This window comes from Neopelma chrysocephalum, unplaced genomic scaffold, assembly GCF_003984885.1.
Source record: "Neopelma chrysocephalum unplaced genomic scaffold, ASM398488v2 Primary Assembly neopelma1_100, whole genome shotgun sequence".
NCBI classification, from domain to species: Eukaryota; Metazoa; Chordata; class Aves; order Passeriformes; family Pipridae; genus Neopelma; species Neopelma chrysocephalum.
Genome location: NW_020897763.1, coordinates 882939 through 899397, shown reverse-complemented (window position 1 = coordinate 899397; position 16459 = coordinate 882939). Strand labels below are relative to the sequence as shown.

The following is a 16459-nucleotide window of genomic DNA, read 5'->3' as shown; positions in this document are numbered from 1 at the left end:
TTTATTTGCACAGTTCAGGGCAGTTTGCAGCAGGGATCCCAGGTTTTTCTGGGTTTATTTGCACAGTTCAGGGCAGTTTGCAGCGGGGATCCCAGGTTTTTCTGGATTTATTTGCACAGCACAGAACTTCGTGTCAGAACCAGGGAATTTGGCATGTTGCAGTAATGGGAAAAAAGGACAAATGTTATCCCTGGGGATTTCATCACCCCCTCCGAAGTCACTGTCTGATTTTTCCATGGAAATCTGCTCCCAGCCTGCTCAACCCCTTCCCTCAGGCCACTGATGCAGCCAGAGCAGGGCTCCTTCTTTGTGGGTTGTCTTGGCAACATGTGATGTCCAGAGGGGGTCAAAGCCATGAGCAGGGCTTTCCTGGGGTGACCCTGTGTTCCCAACGCTAAAAGGCATTTTTGAGGGGGAGAATTAACATAACTTATCAGGGTGACTGCACAGGAGGCATATTTTTAATTTCGAGTGTGTGCATTTTACATTCCTGACTCCAGACCTGATGCTCAGTTCCTCCCTCTGATCCAGGGCTTTCTGGAGTCAACAGGGCTCTGTTTACTCCAGTGATCTGTGGCTCAAGTGTTGCCATAAAAGCTTTTGGATCAAAGCACACGTTGTACAGAAAGTCAGACAGGTATAAAGAGCATCTGTTGTGTTGAGTCATTTGAGTTTGTGCCATGCCTTGGACCACTTGTGGATAAGCTCTCAGCTTTCTGCTGTGTGTACACCACTTTAAACCAAGCTTGATGTCTGCCTGTCTAATTCTAAGCAGAGGGAAAAATATTGCCTGAGTTTATGCTTCGGCATCGTGGGCTTCAAGAGGCTGTGGGAGTTTAAGTGCTGGGACCAGGGCAGAGAGTTTAAGGAGGGTTTTAAGACCACAAACTCACTGTTCAGTGCTTCTGCAGCCTTTGCAGGACACCCAGATGTCAGTGGAGAGATCAAAACCCGCTGGGTAATTGTGAGGGATAAGTCCATGGATGGTGGATGGCTGGTTACAGGGATGACTTCAAACAGCTCCAAGTCTTAGATGTCTTCAGACCCGTCTTTCTAAGCTCACCTCTGTGTGGTTTCAGGGTTTTCTCTTGCTCTATTCAGAAATTTAAACTTGTGCCTGTCAGCTAGAAGTGCTGCCATGCTGTTGAGTAGTGACCAGAGCAGGATGGAGAGATGTAAGTACCCTGAGGATGGACCAGCCTCTCCAGGGAGGTTGTCCCTGTGTTCCTGACTGGAGCAGCACCAACCTGTGCAGCCCAAGCCACCTTTTCCTGCACAGTTTGTCTGTTTGGTTGTGCTGCCCAAAGCTAAAACGACCTGTGTAGCTCTGGAATTCAGTTATCCACAAAAAATCACGTCCTTGTGGGAACTGGGTTTGAAAACTGGCTCTCTGCAACTGCTACAAATCATCTGCTAATTGCTCAGAGAACTATTGCAAGGAGTTGAGTGCTGAGTCTGTGCTTCCCAAATATCCCTGTGTTTCCTGGTCATCCCTTATCCTGCTTTGATCCCTCCTGCTGTCACATTTTCCCCATCACTGGGGTTTTGCCTCTCTCTGCTGGGAACCTGAAATGTGTGTGTGTGTTCATCTTTAGGGCTCGATTTTCCCCTTTTTGTGCCTCCTGCAAATCTTATTAAGCCTCGTTGTATTAAATGGCAGAAACACGCAGTTAAGTCTGAGGTTTTCAAAATGCATTAGACCTCTTTTCAAGTATGCAAAGTGTAAATGGATTTTTGGTGCTTTGGGAATGCAGCAGTGTGTTTACAATTTTGGTTAGATAAAAGGATGCTGAGATGGCCTTTAACATTGATTTCACGTTACGTTTTTCTCGGCTTTAATACAGCCTTGGAGGTTCTTTTTAGTGTTCTGATTTACAGAATGCATTGGAAAATGAGTTTTATTTTATTTATCACCCAGTAATGGGCTTTTCTTTCTGTTCTTCCTCAGTGTAGTTGGCTTTAAAAATAGTAACCTGTGTAATCTTGTTAGGTCAGGCTCTCTTCTTGCAGGGTTTCTATTGTAGGGTGGATTGAAACACTGAGAAACACAAACTTCTTGCACTGTTTTGTTATTTTTCTTGTGAATCCAACTCGAGCCTAGTAAGCCACGACAGGTATATATTAAACCTAAGCTTTTTTGAACCTGAAAGGAAAGTTTTCTCAGTAATATAGGTTTAAATATCAGGAGAAACTGAGCTCTCTCTGTGCTGGTCGTGTCATTCTCGAGCACATCTGGGCAGTTCAGCTCAAATTCCCATTCTGCACATCCTAGGCTGCAGCAGCAGAGGCTGCTGGTATTTATTCACCTTGCAGAGGCAGCTGGAAGGTTATGTTTGTTATACATAAAGTGCAATTTGACAGTGAAAGCTGCCATGGAAGTGCTGTACATAAATGGGGCGATTTGTCCAAGGAGGCTGACAAAAATAATGGCAAAAAATAAACTGCTCTCTTGGGTGAATGGGCATTATCTGTCTGTTATCAACCCTTTGAGGGGACTCTGGAGCCCTGAGGTGGCTCTTGCAGGAAGCAAAGAGGGACCAGAAAAAACCAGGCCTGGAGTTTTGACTTTTTGAAGTGCCTTCGTTATTGAAATCTAAATTTAATTCCAGTTATGATTACTTTGAGAGCGATGCCAAGTCCTATATAACCTGACCTACTTCAAAAGTGTATGGAGAAATATATCCATCAAACTGACCTTCCTTTTGTCATTTCACATCTCAGTTGTCACCGTGGAAAACTTGGCATTAATTTTTCAACAGGCAGAGAGAGACAGATTGGGTCAGATGTGGTGACTTGCAGGTAACAGGAGGCGTATTTGTATTGATCAGCAAAAGGAGATGAAGTGCCTGAGAGATGGTGAATCTCCTGCTCATTCTCTCAGTTTATCTATCCACGGATTTGGTGTAGAATTCCTTGATTCTCTCAGTTTATCTGTCCATGGATTTGGTGTAGAATTCCTTGATAAATTATTGGTTTAATGCCCTTAACTCTATAGAATCTCAGAATGGTTTGGGTTGGAAAGGGACCTTAAAGCTCATCTTGATCCAAACCCTGCCATGGACAGGGGCACCTTCCACCAGCCCAGGCTGCTCCAAGCCCTGTCCAACCTGGCCTTGGACACTTCCAGGGATGGGGCAGCCACAGCTTCTCTGGGTAACCTGTGCCAGGGCCTCCCCACCCTCACAGGGAAGGATTTTTCCCATATATCTGATTTAAATCTACAGTATTACAGTGTCTGTCAGCTCTGATGCTGCCTAACAAATGTGTGCCTATAAGGAGGTGCAAGAAATGGTGATTTAAACAGAAAACAAAAACCACTCAAAAAAAAACATTTGGCCCATTCCATGAGTAGCTGGTTACACTCCAGAGCTCTCTCTTGCAGATGTTGTGGACAGACCTGTGGTGGATTCCTTGCAGTGCAGGTTTGGTGCTGGCAAGCTGGGATGCACCAGGAATATCCTGGCTGCAGCAGCACAAGAGCTCAGTTTAGATCCCTTTAGCCCACTAAAAAGCCACGTGCTGTGCTGTGCTGCAGAGCCTGCACTGCTCTGGCTTCCTCAGCTTGGCTGAATAAAGCTAAAAATCCATCACCTTCCTCCCTTCCCTTCGCTCGGCTGAGGGGTGAAAGGTGGTAGGGAGGAATAAATCATTGCTTTGAGGCTCCTTCTTTCCCTCTACAAAGCCAGAACAGTGTAAAGACACATCAGTAAGAGCAGGTCTTGCCCTCTGCCCAGGAATATGTTTCTAAAAGAGGAGTCTCAACCTTTGCAAGGGTGTTTTTGGCCTGTCTGCCTTTGTTATTCCACAGGTCTGGCCCCCACTAGACTTCCATGGCCACTGAAGGCTTTTGGTGATGTTGGATTTCATCCAAGTGGTCCAAATTCAGGGCAGACTGGGCAGCTCCAGCTGAGCATCAGGAAAAGGAAGTAAGGAATGTTCCCTCTTGTGCAATATGAGGAAAAAACATGGGCATGCCTTCTGTTTAAATTCCATTTACAGTTACAGATGGGCAAAGATTTCCAAGCCTGTATTATGCAAAGAAACTTCAGAATGAAATGTTTGGTGCTCGGTTGAGAAGTTGATCTTACGACCTCAGGGGAGAGAAAAATTGGAGAAAAGGAAACTACCCGCATAAAAAGCAGATTTACTGAAGTTTTTTTCATTTTTCCCCCCATAATATTGATGGAAAGGGACATCCTGACCAAGTGTTTGCAATGTTTTCTCTCAGTCCAAGTCTCAACTCCCTCCCTTGTGTGTGAAGCAGAAGGAACTGGCTCAGCAGCTGAGCCCCATCAGAGTAAAACATTAAATCCAAAGCAGCTCTCAGCTCCTCGAGCCAGGAAAATATCCATGTTTTATTCATAGATGAACACTAGTCAACATCCTCCAGTTCCCTGGATACAACCCTGAGTCTATAAATAGCTCTGCAATGACACAGCAAACCAGCATGGGGATGGAAGGCAGCGGCACAAGGCTCATCCCACCTGGATCCTCATGGGAAAACACACATGGACTCACCTCCAGCAGCTGGAGCAGGGCAGTGGGGCTGCCCAGGGCAGATTAGGGTCAGGAGGCTTGTCCAACCTGGGAAAACGTGCATGGAGTCAGCTCCTGCAGCTGGAGCAGGGCAGTGGTGCCCAGGGCAGGCTGGGCTCAGAGGGCTCATCCCACCTGGATCCTCATGGGAAAACATCCATGGAGCCATTCCAGCAGCCAGAGCAGGGCAGTGGGGCTGCCCAGGGCACACAGGGCTCCCTGGGCTTATCCAGCCTGGATCCTCATGGAAAAAAAAACATGCCTGGAGTCAGCTCCAGCAGCTGGAGCAGGACAACAGTGCCCAGGGCAGGCTGGGCTCATCCAAGCTGGATCCTCATGGGAAAACATGCCTGGAATCAGCTCCAGCAGCTGGAGCAGGGCTGTGGGGTCACCAAGGGATGCTCTTCCTCCCCCCTGGGGGGATCTCAAGTTCCTGACCCCTTCCACTCGTGCCCTGCCCCTCTCCTTTACCTGCTGCTGTGTCCTGCCCCTGTTTGGTTCACTGACACGAAGCTCACCTGGATTTTTCCTGCACGCCCAGAGCAGGTGTGTGTATGTTTAGGAGAAGAAAGCTGGAAGTAGTGGATAAACTTGGGATGGAATACAGTTGGGAAACAGAGAATAAATGCATGCCCAGCTCCCTAATGATGCTGTGCCTGATGTATGCTCAGTAATAATTCTCTCTTCAGCTAAAACTGGCTGGATCCTAATTTAATGTAAACTTAGGTGAGTGCAGCTGTAATCATTTACTCCAGACAGGGATGGAGGCCTGGGAGACTTGCCTGGAGTTTCTCACACGTGCCTCAATCATATTTTAGCATGGCTTTAACAGTTCAACAGGCAGAGCTGGCATAACAGATTCATCATGCACGCCCATGATTTATGGACCCCTGTTGATCTATATCCTCGCTCTCCTTATTTTCCAATGCATTTATCATTCTCACGTGGTCATTTCTTTCCACTCTGCAGTTTTCAGAGGCTTCCAGGGTTTTTTTGGGGGGGTTTTTTGGTTGTATTTTTTTTTTTTGGCTGCTCCTGAGAATTTCTCAGGAACTTTATCTGGACCAGAAGAGCCCTCAGCAGAGGGTTCAGCTGGAGAGTTGTGGAGATGGGGACAGGGAGGGTTTTACAGAGAGCTATTAATGCCTTGTGTGATTTCAGCACCAACACAGAGACAGCTCCGTTTTGTATTTATACTCTTGGGGCTTTTAATGAGCTTTTTTCCCCCTGACTTTAATATTTATTGGACCAGAATAACAGGAGATTAAGGATTCTCTAGTAATTCACTTAGGCAGGAGCCAGGCTACGATGCAGAGCTCTGCTCCTTTTAGCTCCAGACACAAACAGCTCCTTCAAAAACATGAATGTGCCTGCAGGAAATAGGGAAACTCCACGTGCAGGAGGACAACCAGATGCCCACCATCCAGATGTGCAGCTGCAGCTGCCTCCTGGCCAAGCCCCAAGCCCTGGGGGCTGTCAGATGATGGGATGAGGAGCAACCTCAGCTCCACGGGCAGGGGTGAGGGAGGGATTCCCAGCTGAGTTTTGGGGTGGGTCTCTCACAGGAAGCTGTGTTACCCCTTCCACTGTGGGCACCTTGTACTCCAAGGCTCTTGTGAAGGAAGCTGTGGGTGAGGGATGGGGTGAGAGATGAGCTCTGCACTACCTGCCTCTCTCTAATTGCTGTGATGCACACGGAGTACTAGAAAGTTGTACAGGTTATTTTTAAATTGTGGAGGAAGTTATGTAAGGTGGATCATGCTAAGGGTTTATTTGATTTTTTTAATGGCTATATTTAAAAATTCACGCAGGAGCATAGAGGGACTTTTAATTACTAAATTTAAACCTTCAGGTGACACTTAAGTAAAGAGAAATTTAAAAAAAAAGCCTTTTTCGTGATTTTTTTTTTTATGGCCTCCTTTTCTTTGCAAAGCAAACGTAGGAGCAGGCTGGGAGGTTACCCTGAGACACGACAGAGCTTCAGCCTGGGCATGAGCTGCAAAAGCACAGCCCTATTTCACAATATCTTATACTTCACTGGTAATGCAGCCTCTTCCATTCTCCATTGCAGGAACTGGCTCCAACACAACCACTTTAATTTCCTTGGGGAGTCCATGATATTACTTCCTGAAACTTGCTCTGTCTGGCTCTTGGAAGAGGCCTTGGAAGCTTAGCAGGGAAGGGCTAAGCTGGAGACCAAAGCACAGCAAAGCTGGTGCTTGAACCAGTTTGTATCCCAACCTTAGAGAGGTGCTTTGCCAAAGGCAGCAGGATATAAACACCCCCCAAAGTGAAATATGTGCTGGGTGATTCAGCCTGGAGTGAGTTGGTGCCTTGTTCTCACAAACAGGGCAACCACAGTTTCCAAAAGGCCACTTTTGGCTCCAAAAGAACAACTCTCCTGCCTGCCCCAAAGAGATTTTAGGGGTGATAGAGAACCACGCCTGAAAATATTATCTGGGTTTAGTTTAAAGGGATGTTCTGGCTTAGGTGTTACAACTTTGATCAGAGGTGGAAATGAAGGAAAAAAATCATATTTTCATAGGGAAAATTTTTAGGAAGTTTAATAAGCCTGGAGCCAGTAAGAAGTTCAGAGATTTGGTGGAGTTTTTAATGTCAGCCACAAGTCCTGGAGATGAGAGTAAATTCATAGCTATGGCCTCAAGTCAGTAAAGAGTTTCTATTCAAGGTAGAATTTTAAATCCCTCTGAACTCATATCTATGCTTCAAATTCAATGTAAGTTGGAGGTCTGGCTAAACAGGAGTGGATTATGTAAAAAAAAAAGAATGTATTGTAGTTTTTAGAGGCATAGCCATTTTTCTGCATGCCTTCCAGGGGCAGGATTACAAATCTTTTAATGAGGATCTGCTTTAAACCCTCTGGCCATTCTGTTTAGGCAGAAACATTTTTCTTTTCTTCCATGCCAAAAGTAACACCAGAGGAACACGTATTTATCCAGAAATAAAAACAAAAAAAGCCCCAGCTCAGCTTTTGTGTTTGTTATCTAATGCTGGAAAAGCACCTTTGAGGCTCCACAACTCACCAAGCCCGTTCTTTGTGTTCCCCTGGCCTGTGTTTATCTTATTGACTGGAGAGAGAAGAGAGAGGAATAAGTGTGTTTTAATTAGTGGTGAGAACTTCATCTGTTTGGAGGTTAAACTTCAGCAGAGTCAATCCACCCTGGGAATGGATCTGCCACTTGCTCAGGGGTGGCTTCATGGCACCTTCCTGCTCTACTTCTGGGAGCCAGACTGAGCCTTGCACAGTCATGGAATCATGGAATGGTTTGGGTTGGAAAGGACCTTAAAGCTCACCTCATTCCATCTCCCTGTCGTGGGAAAAATCCCTCTTTTAATTTCAGAAACATTGCATAAACTCAGGGAACAAAGAAGGATTTATTCGGGTCCTTCCCCCACCAAGTTTTTGGGGACAAAGACCCCTTGGCTTTACCTCTCATTCATTTTATAGTTTTACAAAATCCCACCCTTTTTCAGATAAGTTCAATAGATTCATTTTTACCTAAAAAAGGTTTCTTTTCTCTCAAAAGGGGCTTTCCTTTTATTCTGATTGGCTGCAAGGCATCCCCTGTCAAGGATGATGGATTTTCCTTTGCTCTCAAAGAGAGAGAAGAACCCCTTTTGTACAAAAACGGCCCCAAATGATTTTAAGAACTCTTGCATTTCCCTGATCTGGCCAAAAAAGACCCTGACACTCAAGCCCAGTATTTTGGAACTTGGATATCTTACAACTTCCCAATAGGCCTATAAAAAATTGTATTTTTACTTCTCATATGGTGATGAGCAGGGAGACACCTTCTACTAGAGCAGGTTGCTGCAAGCCCTGTCCAACCTGGCCTTGGACACCTTTCCTTTTGCCTTTGTAACATGAGCAGAAGTGATTCCCTCTCCTGGATCCCTTTCCATCATGAGCCTCAACTCCTTCCCCTGCCCAGGGAGGGTGACAGCCTGACCTGCCTCCCCCAGCTCTTTGAATTCAGCAGCTGACACGTGAGGACAAACTGTTCTTTCAGCAACAAGCAGCCTAAATACACCCAAGAATATTATTAGTTTCTCCTTTCTCCAGCTCGTGCCTTTGTTTTGTTCAAGTGACAGCCCTGAAGGGGGCACGGAGGTTTTACAAGTCTTGGAGCTTGTACAGCCTGAAGGGAACAGAAAGAAAAAAAAAAAAAGAGATTCTCCCATCTAGTTTTATTGAATATAACCAATCAGGCACAATTGATTGCTCTAAAGTAATCCCAAACCTCACCCTTCCCTGAATGGGAGGCTTCAGACACGATAATTGAAGTAATTCAAATCCTCTGTAAGAAACAACCTTATTGTCTCCTGCTGTGGATGTCTCTGTCATTTATGAAGATGCACTGGTTATCTTTCTGCCAGTGGACTCTAATGAAAGAGGTGGCTGTAGAGTTAAATGGGCCAAGAACCAACTTTCAATCCCCACAACACAATTTAGATAAATCCCTGCAGTGGCACCAGAAACTATTCAGATTAGAGGCACACAAAGGCTTTTGTGGGTTTTTCTGAAGGCACTCGAGAGCCCCCAGCAGCACCTGATGGTTTCCCAGCTACCTGACTAATGAATGGCAGTGAAAGGATTTGGAAGAGATCCCATTACAGATTTTCAGCCGTTTTTCCCCTGGAGCTGGTGTTGTCAGGTCTCCCATCCCTCCTGCTTTGCCTCTTTAGTCGCCACTTGTGCTGAGCAATTTTAAAACTCCCTGCTCAGCTCAGGAACCAGCCCTGAGTCACTGCTGCTCCCGGGGGCTGGGACAGCCCAGCTGTGGCTTTAACAGGAGATTTCCACCCTGGGGAACATCTGCTGTGCTCCTCCTGCCCCACTCAGGTCACCCCTGAGTTCTGCTTCCCGAGCCTGGAGCTTCAGGGAAAATCGCAGCATCTCCCGGGGATCGGGGTCGTTTCTCCACAACACACAAACAGGCATTTTAACTACCCCAAATACGTGCAAACCTTCCTAAAATTCAGATCAAAGTTATGTGCAAGCTGTGGAAATCCTCAGGAATTGTTCCCAGCCCTGTTTAAAGCACATGGAAACCGCGGGATGAGTCCAAATGTCTCCAGTCTGACACGTCTCATAGAATGATGAAGCTGAAGTATAAAGAAACCCAGTTCCTTCCTCCTCTTTTTGCATAAAGTGCTCATTGTTAATTTAGTTCTGAAAGATCCTTGATGGATGGTACCAGGTAGGTTTCCCCATTATTCTTTCTAATCTGCTTGATATACAATTGGAGGGAGTTGAGGGGAAAAAAAATAAGGAGGCTGAGGAACTTCAAATCAGAATTCATTTATGCAGCAATTCCAGCATCCATTAAAAATAACCCATTAAATATTGTCCTCTGCTAAATTTAGAAAATGCTCAGGTGTGTCTGCTCTTGTGCTGCACAGAAAGTTTTAATACAGATTTAATCATACCCAGTGTTAGGGGAAAGAGCTAATTAGATTGACAAATTTAGAAGGCAGTAGTATATTATATGGGAAGAAATGGGTGATTAGATATTATTCACTGTAAAAGTGACTGGCCCTGGGGAATATCTTTAAGGATATTACATGACATAATCCTAGTTTAAAAATTGAGAAAGTAGAAGTTCACATCATCCTCAAAAATACTTCAGTGTTTCAAAAGGATTTTTCCCAAGGGTAGTTTTTAGGGGGTTTTTTTGGCAGCTGGAGTCAGGAAATGGGCTGGAGGAGTAACAGTCCTGCTGGCAGTTTGTCCAGTCGGGCTGTCCTGTGTCCCTGTGTCCCTGTGTCCCTGGCTTTGCCAAGGTATGGGTGGGGAAAATATCACTCCCTTCATCCCCACCTTTGCAGCCCACGGGGTGATGCTGTGGAACACCCCCCACCAGCTGCTTTGATACATCCCATCATGAACTTGTGGGATTTCTGCAAATAACAGCCTTTGTTTATCCCTATAAGTTGTATTCTACAGTACTCATTAAATTGTTGATTAGCCACATACAAAGGGACTCCCTCACAGCACTTTCAGCACTGCATTTCCCCTATGAAAGCAGGTCTAGAAGGGGAAAAGGGGATTATTTTCCTTAAACAAGTAAAAAAGTCTATTTTTTAACATGATACAGGGCGGGAAGTCTCAGTATTAATGACTTTGCTGAGCTTTAATCACCATAAAAGATAAATGTAGCACGTTGGGAGTTAAAGCCCATGGAAAGCTGTGTTTTTGTAGTTGCCCTTCTCGCTGTGTTTTCCAGCTCTGCTCACATCAGTCTGTGGTTTTTCTCTGACTGTGGTGCTCTTGAACCCACCGTCCCCTCGTGCCAGGACGTCCCTCTCCCTCCCTGCCCCATAAATTGATTCCCGGCCGCCTTTAGCTCCTTGTTCCACCTCCTGAGGTCATTTTATACTGTTCAAAGAAAGGTATAAAATGTGTCAGGAGTTCTCCTTACTCCCCAGCCCCAGCACAGAGGTGATTGATAGAATATGTCATTGCTAAATTGCTCACATAAAAAATGATTCATTCCAGCTCCCTTACACTTGTCCTTCCATTATCCAGTACGGTCTAATTGCAGGTACCAACCTGTTTACAGAAAGCTTTTCAACCTCACTTCTAAACAAAAGGAGAGATTAGTTTAGGTAGAAACAGTATGGCTGTGTTTAAAAATGGCAATAATCACAGAAGCATGTGGTGTGACATTAGTGACTTTGCTGCCACAGTCACTAAATACAGAATTATGTCCAACACAGCAGCTCTGGTTCAGGCTGGCTGGATGCTTTCCACCAGCTCTGTTAACTTTATCAGGAAAATAAATCAGGAGCTTGTTTTGTCCTCAAGCACACACGCTAATTTTTTTCCCCCCTCTTCTAAAGCAAATTTCTGTTTCATCCTTCTGAAGGGGGTCATTTAATAGCGTGTGAAATGAAACGTCAACAAGAATTAGAACAAATGGCACCGTAAGCCCCGAGAGAGAGCAAGTTTCTGCTGGGAAAGATTTCCAGCCAGTCCAGGGCGGGGAGAGGAGGGGAGAGGTCTCAGGTGCTGCTGCAGGGCCGGTGCCAGAGCCCTCACACCACCTGGAGCCCCATTTTGGGCAGCTTCAGCTGGGCTCTCCTGGAAACTTTGGGACCCTGCCCCTTAAAATTCGGGAGTCAAACCCATCTCCCTGCCCAGGACGTGCTCAGGGGGTGGGTTTTCTCCCAGCCCCTCCTGGTGCTGCAGAGCAGAGGGGTTGGTGGGGGGTCTGGCAGCAGGCAGGGTCCTGAACTCCAACTGCTCCTGAATCCCAGGGCTTGTGCCAGTGGCTCCTGGTCCCCAAGCGACTCCTGCAGCTGTGCTTGGATCCAGGAAACAGCTGCTCCATGGCAGCACTGGGGTTTGGGGGGGGGGCTGCACAGGGGGAGGCACAAGAAGTAGGAGAACTGAGATGGAAGAAGGAGAAATTCTGCTCCTAAAGCTGGGATTCATGGAATCATAGAATATCCTGAGCTGGAAGGGACCCACAAGGATCATCCAGTCCAACTCCTGGCCCTGCACAGGACACCCCAAAATCCCACCCTGTCCCTGAGAGCGTTGTCCAAACACCCCTTGAGCTCTGGCAGCCTTGGTGCTGTGCCCACTGCCCTGGGGAGCCTGTTCAGTGCCCAACCACCCTCTGGGGGAAGAACCTTTTCCTGAGGTCCAACCCAAACATCCCCTGGGGTGGAGAAGCCTGAGCCCTGGCAACACAAGAGAGATGAATTCTGGCTTTGAGACTGTCATTAGCTGTTTCTCTTCGCTGCAAAAGTCCTTCTGAGACACAACCCTCTCATCCCTTCTCTCACCAAAAATCAGGTCTGTGGCTTTTAAGCCCCGAGTTCACATTTTATGGCCTCATCCTGTGGGTTCTGTGCATTGCAGATGGAGACAGGTGAGCTCCAGACACGGCAGGGCCACGCTGAGCATCCTGCCCAGTCCCTGGGGTGTCGTGGCACAGACAGAGCCGAGGCCATAAACCAAGTTCCTGCCCTTGGGATGATCACTTTTATTAACCATAAAGCCCGTTGTTTATGGGAAGCTCAGAAACAACATGAAAGCATAAATGTGAGGCATGCAAATAAATCCTCCTGACAAAACTGTTCACTGGACTCATTACTATGGAAATAAATTTAAAATGTGACTTTTCGGAGCCACCGAAAGCCATCACTCTGTGGAACTGTTCTGCTCCTCTCCGATGAGCAAATGCCAAAATTTGTGGTGTGTGGGGAAGGCTTTTCAGATGTTGCTTGCTTTGAAAGTAATTCCAGTGAAACAAAGGCCACTGGATAATTAGGAAGCCTCTATTGTGGTGGATGAGCCAGGCCTGGCACACTCAGGTGCCCGGGCCCTGATTGTGGCCCATTTACATTCTGCACAGAGGTTGCAGACCTATTATTGTGATGTTGCTCACTGCATAAAGCCCAATTAACGAAAGGTTAGGAGGCAATTAAAAAATCACAAAGTGTCCTTTATTTCAAAGTGAAGTTTATACTGCAGGACGAGTTCCTGGCACACCCTGCAGAACTCTCCCCGAGGACTGAGGCAACTGCTGCTTGTGGGTTTATGTGTTTGTTTTGAGCCCTCTGTAGGATTTTGGGGGTTTCTCTAAAGGGACAGAAACAACATGCCAGTCTCAGTCGACCATTTACAGCTCCTTAATGGATTTCTGCCTCAAGTTTGTGCTTTTCAAGTGGTCTTAAAAGGGGAGAACTGAAATGAGAGGCATCAAAACTCCCTGTCTGAGCAGCAGAATTTTCTTCTGGGGTGATGTTACAGTGACTGGCAAGAAAACTACAGGTGGAAAAGTGTCAGACTGACTCTCTGGCCATCAGAAAATCTCAGTGCCAGCCCTTGCCTGTCTGTAGGAGGTGACTCTTTCTGGTCACCTTCTGTGGATGTCAAGGTTTTTATAGAAATAAGGAAGGATTTGATCGAAGCTGCCTCAGACTGAGGTCCCGGTACAGGTGATGGGCTGAAGGATCCACAGGATTCCTCTGCTCCCGTGAGAAAAGTTCTTCTGCCCCAAAACAGGAGCAGGAATTCCTGATTGTATGGTTTGTGTAGAAGTTGGAGCTTTGTCTCACTTTGATTTTACACCTGTGAAATAGAGATGTCAGTGCTTATCTGGGAAGGCAGTGAACTCAAACAACAGTTGTAGCATATTCTGACAGCCCTGGTACAGAAATATCACCAAGTTCATTTCTCTTGAGTTATTTATTCCTTTTGTTATCAGGCCAGTGATATGTGGGAGGGTTTTTTCACTGCAGAAGAAACCTGTTGCTGTTGTATTCGATGCCAAAGTCAGGAGTGTGCAACAGAGTTCAGCCGTGTGAGCACACTTGGAGCTGCAAATGGCACGTGTGTGTGTGTCTAACATCTGTAATTAAACTGATTGACCTTTCCATGCAGAGGCTGGAGGGGAGAAAAGCACTGGAGAAGATGGATTGAGAAGTGAATGAGACGCCAAAGTAAATCTCATTTACCCATCCCATGTGTCAATAGCGAGCTGGGAGAACATTAACTCTGCAATCATCTCACGTCACCAAAATCGTCTCAGACAGCAGCTGTTTGCTCCCAGAGCTGTCACAGGGTCACAGACTCAGCAGCTGCTGGGTGGCAGCTCCAGGTCACCACCACAGCTCAGCACAGGCACTTCCCCTCCTAAACCAGTCCCCAAACACAACCCCAGCACCCCTTGCTGGGGCAGTGTGGGACTCAGATGACACTAGGAGGATGTGTATCATGATAAAAGCAGCAGGAATAACTGGCCCTTGGAAGCTTTCTTCCCTCAGCAGCTCTTTTCTTCCTTAAGTCCCTAAAAAGAGTCTTTTAGGCTTAGTAATTAACCCCCTGAGCCTGCACTGGCACGAACCAACACCTGAGTGGGACAGAAGACAAGTGGTTTGGAAATGTGCTGTCCTGCCCTTCCCTGCTGGGCAGCTCACATTCCCCAGCTAGGGACAGGATGGATGAGGACTGAGCAGGAGAGCTGTTCTCCCTGCAGGGAAAGGAGTTTGGGAAGGAAATAACCAATTTACCTTTAACCACTTCTGCTCTTACCACGTGCCCACGGTGACAGTGTGGGGATGGGCAGGTTTGGCAGTGAAGATCCATGTCTGGGGTGGCAGGTCCTGCCCTTGGGTCACTCTCTGTCCCCAGACTGGATGGGGAATGTGGCCCACAAGCCAAGGACAGAGCTGATTTCCTCTGAGCGGGACCACAGCCCTGCTGGGATGGGCAGTGGGACCACAGCCTCACTGGGATGTGCAGTGGGATCACAGCCTTGCTGGGATGGGCAGTGGGATCACAGCCTTGCTGGGATATACAGTGGGACCACAGCCTTGCTGGGATGGGCAGTGGGACCACAGCCTTGCTGGGATATACAGTGGGACCACAGCCCTGCTGGGACGTGCAGTGGCACCACAGCCTTGCTGGGATGGGCAGTGGGGTCACAGCCTTGCTGAGATATACAGTGGGATCACAGCCCTGCTGGGATGGGCAATGGGATCACAGCCCTGCTGGGATATACAGTGGGACCACAGCCTTCCTGGCATGTGCAGTGGGACCATAGCCTTGCTGGGATGGGCAGTGGGACCACAGCCTTGCTGGGATATTCAGTGGGATCACAGCCTTGCTGGGACCTGCAGTGGGATCACAGCCTCGCTGGGATGGGCAGTGGGATCACAGCCCTGCTGGGATATTCAGTGGGACCACAGCCTTCCTGGCATGTGCAGTGGGATCACAGCCCTGCTGGGATGGGCAGCCCTCAGCCCCGTTAACGTGAGGCCTCCTAAATGGTTGTGTCTGCCTGACAGACAACCCCGAGCAGTGCTTAGTTTTCAAATAGATCATTCCTGACAAAGCCCATTATTCACAGTGGGCACAAAGCCAATATCCCTCTGGTTCAGAGAATCCTCCCTGCCACGCTGCCGGGGTGAGCTGCGACCACGGGGGCACGTGGGGAGGAGGAAAAGGGCTTTCACTGACAGCTGCTTGGAATCTCTTCATCAGCCAAATCCCTGCAAAGTTACACTTCATTTCCTGCTGCTCCTCGTGAGGGTTGATGTGTTTTGTGTGTATCATCAGACCAGGATTCAGATTGTTGGGTTTATATCACTCCATACACAGACCAGAGCATGAGCATCTCCAGAAAGGTGTTGAATTCCTCTTGTGGGCTGATGAGGCTCAGATTAATTTTGAGTATTTCAGCAAAGAGCAATTTTTTGATTTTGTGATTTATGATTTTATTGTAAAGTCCACATACTTTCGAAAAACAAACAAGGAGCAAAATATCTGTGAGTCCTGCTGGAGCCCCTCTCCTAACAGCACATAATGAGCTCCTCTTGAATTATGTACAACTTTGAACACCAAGGAAGGAAAATAATTTGGAAATTATGGGCTAGGCAGAGGAGAGAGACCTGTATCTCTGCCATGTCTTTCCTCAGGGCTGTTTTTTCCATAGTGGTTTTTTCCTACCACTGAGTACTGCTTGGGGTTTTTTTTATTGTTTTCTTTTTTGTTGGTTTTTTTGTGGTTTTTTTGTGTGTGTGGTTTTTTTTGTTTTGTTTTGGTTTTTTGGGTGTGTTTTTTTTTTTGTTTGTTTGTTTCATTTTGTTGCTGGGTTTTTTTTGTTGTTTTTTGTCTGTTTGTTTTTTTGTTTCATTTTGGTTTTGTGGGGTTTTTTTTGTTTGGTATTTTTTTTTAATCTTTTTTTACAGAAGGGACATAATTTTCTACCATATCCAAACGGCAGCATTTAAAAATCCCTTTGCCTCAGTGCCAAACCATAGAGACTTTCAGCATTTTCTTTTATGGTTATGTTTTACCATATCTAGCAGTGTGATTGCTTTTCACATCTTACACATAATCCTCCAGAAAAGCTTTTTCATGCCCGCTCAATCTGATTTACTCCCA

At 46.6% G+C, this 16459-nt stretch overlaps 1 protein-coding gene and 1 long non-coding RNA gene across 7 annotated transcripts in view; both read right to left on the bottom strand.

Annotated features, from left to right (window-relative positions):
* Positions 1–953, bottom strand: part of LOC113973317 — a 1255-nt gene extending 302 nt beyond the window's left edge. The window contains exon 1 of the long non-coding RNA XR_003536189.1: positions 894–953. This is a non-coding gene — a long non-coding RNA (uncharacterized LOC113973317). The remainder of the gene's footprint in view (positions 1–893) is intronic.
* Positions 1–16459, bottom strand: part of KCND3 (potassium voltage-gated channel subfamily D member 3) — a 131267-nt gene that overhangs the window by 92186 nt on the left and 22622 nt on the right. The gene's annotated exons all lie outside the window — the stretch shown is intronic.